The sequence below is a fragment of the Pseudopodoces humilis genome, chromosome 1 (assembly GCF_049639895.1).
Source record: "Pseudopodoces humilis isolate 2021_Gansu_Grassland_sample_001 chromosome 1, ASM4963989v1, whole genome shotgun sequence".
In the NCBI taxonomy this organism is placed as follows: Eukaryota; Metazoa; Chordata; class Aves; order Passeriformes; family Paridae; genus Pseudopodoces; species Pseudopodoces humilis.
The window spans coordinates 27943192-27951563 of record NC_142200.1 but is presented as its reverse complement, the minus strand read 5'-3'; positions in this window follow the sequence as shown (position 1 = coordinate 27951563).

The window sequence follows — 8372 nt, the reverse complement described above, 5'->3', positions numbered from 1 at the left end:
TCTTGCAATTGTAAAGCTCAGTCTCTTTGCCAGCTAATTGCTACACTAGCTTATGCTTCACACCATACGGAAACACCCTTTTAAATATGCAAAGAAAAAAAGCTAAAAATAAATCACAGCTGCTGTTAGATGGGGGTTGAAAGATACAGCCAAGGCAGGAGAAAAAAAAAAATAAAAAAAAATGAGCTGCCACAGTTTAAATACAGCTAAACCATTTTTAATATTGAGAAGTTATTTTTCTGTTCTCCAAATCAATATTCATTAATAGTATTCAGAAAAGAGAACTTTGAATATAAAACACTGAGATAAAGCCAGTAATTTCAACATGCAGTTTCATAGCTGTAATATTTTTGTACGCTGTGTTGCTTTAATGATTGCTGTTATAATTTGTATTTGGCTTATGAGGACTGATTTATATTAACACGTTTCTTACTGGTGCATTCAATTTAAGTTCAAACCTTCCTCTTAACTTATAACAACACACAGCTCTGTAGGTGGAAAAGAGTTTTCCCTTTGCAGCAGTAATTGCTCCTGACCAGCAATGGTAGCTTGACCTCACCCACAGAAGATCAAGTGAATATATTGAGCTCTGATATGTTATCTCTGATTTCCTATAATCAGCAAAGTAGAAATCTGAGAAATATTTCATTGTGCTGTGTGTGTTTTCCAGAACTGATCTGTGATAAAAATCTGTAATTTATTGCATAGTCACACTTATTCTGCATAATTCCAGCCTCATCCAAACAGCCATTTTTTTCCTGTATCAGATCTGTGGGTACCCACAACACAGGAGTGGCAGTGAGCAAGGGGAAAATAAAATTTTTCCCTCCCACCTTTCATCTTAAACTGCCATAAAACTGCAATATTTGTCTCACTTGAGGAGTCTAAACCAAATATCAGTGTAACCTTCATTTAACTCTTTGGTTGATGGTCTTTGTAGGATTTCCCATCCCTCTGTGTAAGAATGGAAAGTAGGGGATGGACCTTGCCTGCTCCTTTCCATTGGTGGCAGCAAGGCTGGCTCAGCCACTGTGGCTCCCCTGCTGCCAGAGAAGAGAGAGAAGGGGTGAGGGTGCAGAGATGGGCCAGGGAGAGGATGGCACAGCTGGGGGGACAGCAGGGCAGGCACCTGTGGATGTGCACTGACTGTAAAAGCAGCCTTGGTCATGCTATCAGGTAGGAGACTGTGAGCTGGTGTGGCTGAAATGGTCTCACTAGGAAAAGGTTATATTTTAATGCTGATCATTTCCCTGGTCCATCTGGTCCATTGGGACCTGTGGTGACAGTGCTAAGGGGATAGTGGGGCTAAGATTGAGGGAGAGAAGAGGAAACTACCCCAGCCTCACCACGAAGAAATTAGTCTGGGAAAATACCGTCAGTCGTTCTGCTCTTCTCCATTGTTCTTCAGGCCCAGCTGATACTGCTGGGAAACAGAAAGCATTCTCTCACAGGCAGTAAGAGAGATGTTCTGGAAACTATCTTTGCATTTAAAGAGGGGCAGCAGCATGTTCCAGATTAATAACAAATGTGTGTGAGTTCATCATGGGGACAACCTGGTGATAACAGATCAGACTTTCATGCAAATACTTGCCTTAATCAGTAACAAAACTTACATTGCTATCTGCCTCCATCCAGTGTACCACCAACAGAAATTTTAAAACTTCCAGTTTTACAGTAGCTCAACATTTTTTGTGTTTTTGGAGCAGTCTTCAAAGTCAAATTGCCTGTTTTCTGCAGAAAGCAGTGACTGACTAGAGCCACCACCATCTGAGACAAGCTTCACCTCTCAGAGAAAAACTAGTGAAGCAGCTGAGTTACAGACCTGAAAGATTCACCTGAAAAAAATGTCAAGTGTATTACTGAAATGATAAAAGATTGCTGGTTAGTAGAGTCCTCCAGGATGCATGTCTGATTGTCAGACCTGGAAGCTGAAGCAGGAGTGCATGATAAAATTTGCTGTCCCCAGTACCAGACTTTCCTCTCGGAGTGAAGCTCAGGATTAATTAGGTGTTTCAGCAGTACTTTGTCCCTTGTGAAACAGACACCTATGACTAAGGCTAGCTGCCTGCTCAATTCCCAGCTTAAAAACCTTCATGTTCTCAGCTGGATTGCAATGAATGATTTTCTGAAGCAGTTTCTGTCTGTTACTTCTCCTTACTTAGTATGTACTTGCTAGTCTTACTCCTGACCTGAGGTGAGCCTATGCTCAGCCCCCTACCTGGTGTGACTTCCTTCCTTGCCCCAGATGTCTCAGCAGAGACATATCTGGTGTCCCATGGGCTGCACCTGAGCCTGTCACCATTACTGTCACCACTACTGGCCATGTGCCACTGTCCTCGCTGGGTATGAGGGAACAGAACCCCAGCAGTGCAACACTGCCTGGCCAGCTGAGATTTCTCTGCTCCAGGCAGTGCCATTCCCTCTCTTTCCTTGCAGGACCACTGTGGATGCTGTCCTCTGGAAGGGTCTGTGTCGCTATCCATGTCAGCAGAGGCTTTCAATCAGTGAGCCCTGATTCTGCTGTTAGGACTCTGTGCATCCCTCCCTGCCAGAGCTGGTATCAGTTACCAGCTGTGGTGGTTACTCACTTCAGATCCATCCTAGTACCAGAAAACAAATAATAAAAGCCTTGCTCTGGCAGGCATCAACCAGAGCTAGAAAGCATATGTGCCTGCTCCAGAGACTCCTCCACAACTATGGCAAATGGTTTTATTCTGTCTTTAAGGATTTTCTTCATCCAAGGCATTGTGCAAGCCATGAAAAATGAGTCACTCCTCAACAAACAATTTGTATCAATTAATGATACTTCACTTCATACTGACAAGCCTCAGGGCTTTGCTGATTATTTGATGCTTTTTAATTATACCTTCAGACACGCTTGGTCTTTTCTGATGGGGAGAGATGACCACTGGGGCAGGCGTTTTTCCCTTGCTTTTCTTGTAGTGATTCCACATGATGCTGGCATGAGCCTGACTGCCAGCAGTCTCCTTTTAGCTATCTTTTAGGATCTTCCCTGGACCCTGCAACCAAATTAGCCAAAGAGCCTACAGGAGTCACTGTTCCTGACCATAACCAGCCCTCAGGTCCAAACTGCTGCTACTGTAATGCAGGTCAGGCATGTGAGATTTTGGAGATCACATTCTGGTGTTTCTACTCCTCACTCAAAAAACTGCCCTTACTCAGCAGTTTGTCTGTTACTTCTCAGCCTTCTGACATGGCAAACTAATGCGTTCCTGCTGTGAGCTCTCCTCATTTTCCACCAATGAATTTAATCATATACGACAGTAAACTGAAAAACTTCTCAATTATGCAAACATGGGTGCAAATGAAGGATATGAAACTTAGCAAAGATCCTTGGAGGACAGCAGAAGGTGGAGCATGGCATGACAGAGGACATTCAGGAGAATGCATGGAGATTGCTGATGCCAGCTGCAGCCTCTCCAGGTGCCCTCTGCATTCCCCAGGTCACAGGGAAAAGGACATCCTTAAGCACAGACTGATGCTTCTCTGTTGTAGGACAAAAGGATTGCAGTAGGAATGTGGATTGCCAGGCCCTGCTCTCTACCCTCACAGGTGAGTATGTTGAGCTGTTCTTTTCAACTCCAGAAACATTGCATAAAAATCTCTTCCTTTTTGTCATCCTTACCTTACTCGAATAGTTACTCCAGAGCAGACTGGTTTAGAGAAGAGGAACATATTTTTTATTTCCAGCCTATCTGTATTTATGTCTAGAATGCAAACTTTGGCTTGTATTGGCTGTCCCTTTTCCAAGGTGTTCCTGCTTCACCTCCATTGTACAATTATGGACAACAAGAAGTGTGCTGCACCTCCTACACTCTCCTATTATTAGGATGGCCAAGTTAAGAGTCACCAGCCTTCTCTCACAGAAGAGACTGTCCCTTCCACTACAATGTGCTCTCCCATCCAGTGACCAGCCCAGCAGGAAGGACTCTTTGGAGCATCCTGTTGCTGCAGACATGTCCTGCAACCACATTTGTTTTTCACATGATTGCCTCTTGTGGTGGTTCATTCTTCAGTCTGTAACCACATGCCTTTCTGTCTGGATAGCAACAGTAAGGACCTTGCTGTCACATGGGTTATGTTATTCTCAAATATATGATCTTTCATTTTATTGACATTCATCCTGTCTCTACTACTGTAGAGTAGTACTGTAGTACTGCAGTACTGTAGTACTGAAGTTATCTCTCCAATAGGATATCCAGGCCTCCTCTCTTTTCATGTTACTAGACACGTTCATGGCCTTAAACAATTCTCAACGCTGCTCATATTTGTTGTGCTGAAATCACTATTGGAGATATTAAAGAAGATGCATCTTAAGACTAAGGAATTTCTCATTAGTAACCCCTCCTTGAATTTTTACCGTGCCTCCATTTACTCCACAGTTCTTAGATGGCAAGAACTGACAGAAGAGCTTGTGCACAGAGAGCACTATCTCATGGAACCATGCAAAAATGCAACTCCAGCCTAGGCAGATTGCAACTAGGATCTTCAGGCAAAGGCTTTATTACAAGCCAGCATCAAGTTGGTCTGATGGCAGCCAGTGAACAGCTGTTTAGGGAGAGAATAGTGGTGGGAGTTTGTGAGGTGATTACTAAAGTGCTGTAGCTGCAGAATGTTTGGTTTTCCTATCACCCCTGCAGTGAGAGTCAGCTTGAGGAGCAGACAGTCTCCAAGTGCTGGTGATGGCATTTACAAATGTTCCTCTCCTATATGGACAGCACTGTGCTGCACAGACTCTGTGGACAAATCAGTGTGAAAGAGTAACACCACTGAGAATGGCTTGTTTGACCAGGTGGGCAAAATCAGCTGCTGGTGTGTGAGCAGCTTCAGGCGTGCCCAGCGTTCCCACAGCTCCCAGTATCTTCCCTAGTAAACCCTTAGACCTGTTCCTGGCCAGTGCCTGGCCTGTGGCAATGGGCACACCTCTGAGTAATGCCTGAGCATGGTCAGAGCACTGTGGGTGGTTTGCTTGCAGCAACCCTGCCTGGGAGGATGAGGCCATTTATTAGCATAGATATAAGTCACTCAATGCCAGTTGGCCCCAGCACCTGGGAGCATTCCTAGGCACATCTAATTTATTATTATAGGCACAGATTTTGTGAATACTGCTGTGGGATACCTTGGCAGTGTGCATAGTACTGTGTGGCCCAGATCTATTTGAATACAAAAACATCTTTTTGCCTTTAAAAATATGAGTACCTGCTGTTATATTGGGGGGGGTGGGGGGTCAGTGTACCCTCTACTAGTCTGGCTGATGAGGCCATTCCCTGCTATGAGAGCAGCCGGCAGGAAATGGCTCAACTGTGTACTAATCTGCTGCTTAATGGTTGTAGAACCAGTTTTAGACAAACTGAAAGCAAAGTGGACACTACCTGTAATGCAGCTGAGGTGCCAGGAAGCCTGGTGCTCTTCAAAGTAGTGGGCTGGGAGGTAAGTGGCACAATATTTACAAGGATAGTGCAAAGAGATTTCATTGGCATGGGCTTAGAGCACCATCAGTTTGCAGGCCTGGCACAGGCAACTAAACAGCTCATCTGTCATCACTGGGAGCAGTCCAGAAGGGGCAGGCATTGCAAGGGCTTTGTGTGCCTGGAGCTTTGTGTGGCAAGCAGCAGTGCACAGTGAAACAGAGTAAGGAAATGTGATGCTGCATTACTTTGTCACATCTGTGCCAACTGGCAACTGCTTTATGCAATTCTGAAATCTATTAAAAGTTTGGGTGAGTCTGCCTGTTTCTTGTGTTTCCTTAAGTACTTATCTGCCAGCAGAGTGTGTAACTATGGTCTTTATTAAAGCAAGTAAAGGACGTTTAAAAAGAATGAAACAATTTTGTTAAGAACTAAGCAGACAGCAAGCAAAATTTGGAAATGTCAGCAAAGTGCCTGTGATGCTGTCTGTGGAGGGGATCCTAGCCCTGTGCATCACTCTCCAGTGAGGGGGTTACATGTTACCAGTATTTCTGCTCTTCTCCTCACTGTTGCAGTGGAAGAGAAAGAGGCCCAAGCCCCTGCCAGTGCCAGTGTCCTGATGGACCCCTGCCCACCTCAGCATTTTCCAGGGGGTTTCTCAGGTTGGAGTGAAGTAGTAAAGAAATGGTGGTTGAGCTGGAGAGATCTGCTGCACAGTTCCCTCTGCTCATGCTTCCTCTCCCTTTAGTTACACATGTGGTGCTCTGATACCACCTTACCCTCTCTGGCCATCAGCAATCTGTCCCCATCTCCTCTAGCTCCTTGTTCACAGAGATCACTGAGCTCAGACTCAACCTCTACCTTCCTGTAGATTCTTTGTTTTCCTCCTCTCCCCTGGCAGCTCAGGTCCTCCTCCCCTGAGAGGCCTGAGAGTCCCCAACTCCCTGACAGTCCTCAGTGGCTGTTGAAGTCTAGGAAAAGGGAAAGTCCTGTTTTACAACAAATGAATCACAGTATTTTCTTTGTCCTGGAAAAGTAATAAAAGAAAATACCTTTTCATAATCTTTCCTACAGCATGATCACAGTTAGATTCCTGTGATGGTTCACTAAGCCTTTATTTCTTCTTTCAATGTGTGTCAATACGTTCTTCATATCATAGTGCATCCAGATTTTATCAGCAGGTGCTAAGTGTGAAAAGGCAGTATTTTTTCAGTTCTCACGTGAAAGTGTTTATATGCTAAAAAGCCTTTTGTCATTTGGTGGTGGAGCAGAAAATCAGTGGATGAAGACTGCAAGTTACAAGAGGAAGTAAAAACTGCAGTGACATTTGGCTTCATAAGCCAAGAACAAAAAAAAAATAAGCAAATATAAGCAGGATTCTGAACAGTGGGACAAAAGCCTGTTCACAATAGTTCTGTCTTCTGTTTTAACCCCCAGCTTTAGGGTGCACACAGATGCACCAGGTACCCCTCCAGCGACTTTTCCAGTCAGTACAGTCAGCAGAGTTTGTAACAGAGACCACCCAGGACCCCATCTGAATGCTCATAATAGTGTCCTAAACTCAGTGAATGCTGTGCATAGACAGAATGGCTCAGTTGCTTCTGCTCTCTACTATTTTAAATACTGAAAAGGTAATATTTCATTAAAGACCAGTAGGAAAAAAAATCTCTACCTGCAGGCTTGGATAAGCCCTCCATCTGGGATTGCTCTTGCTAGTGATGGCAGAGGAAGACATTACCTCTTGACTGAGACAAAAGCCATCCCATTGCAAACAGAAGCTACCAAAATAGTTTCAATCACCAGTCATGGGATTACATGGACTATTTCTCCAGGCAACATCAACTTGGCATCAGCTGTGACTCCGATGCTGATAGGCAGGAGCCTTCTCTGCTTTGTTCTTAAATTTTACCCAAATGGGCCAGAAGACAGTGATCCAATCCTGCTTACTCTGCTGTTTGAGATTTAAGACTGCTGCTAGTCTCATCCTCAGTTAAAAGTGCAGGTAGGCTACAACAGCCATCAATTATAGCTGTGGGGCCCCTGCTGGATGAAGCCTTTGGCAACCTTGTGTTAGGGAAATTATCCCTGATGTCTTAGCTTGCAGGCAGTCTGAAATAGCAGCCTGGAACAAAGTCTGTGTTTATAGACAGATGGTATAGTGCAGTGTGGGTAAAAGCCAAACAAAAGCCCGTGGTAACACTACAAATAATCCAACGTGGACAGGGAAGCTTCAGTCATAATTCTTTCACAAGATTTTAGGTCTCTTTTCCCACACAGTATCTCTCTGCTTTGCCACCTTTCTAGGCCTACCACACCTGTGCAAGGGCTCCGAGGAAAGCTGTTTTTGTGGGGAGTGAAAGACACCTGCAGAATTCCCTACATCATGTTTGTGCACAAATGCCTCCTCCAACAGGCTATTTCTACCACAGGGAGGGGGGAACAAGGTACCTACTTAGTCACACACAAATAGAATTAAACCACTGACAGCAAGACAGCAGGAAAAAAGACCTCCTTCTCAATGGGACATGGGGAGCAGTGACAGTTTTAAGGAACTTGGACTAATAGGAACTTATTATAGGATACATAAGCATCAATCTGATCACAGCCCATGTGGCATGCTTTGCCCTAGGACAGCAAGGGCAACCTTGGAATGCCACGGTAACACCGCTTAGGTTTATGAGTTTTCATTAAAGCAGAGGGGAAACATAACTGCTCCTATGGATGAGTCTGATTCTCTTCTGCCTACCTAAGCTTAGGTAAGAAGCTGTTCAAACAACAGGAACAAAACCAGGATTGCATTAGTAGGTGTGAGAACTTAAGAATCAGACTTGTCAGTCAGGGCTTTCACTGCATGGGTAGTACAGTGGTAGAGTCAGTAATGGATATAAACTGGCATATGACCAGGATTTCTCAGTTTGTCTAGGAGAACTTCTTCGTTGTCAT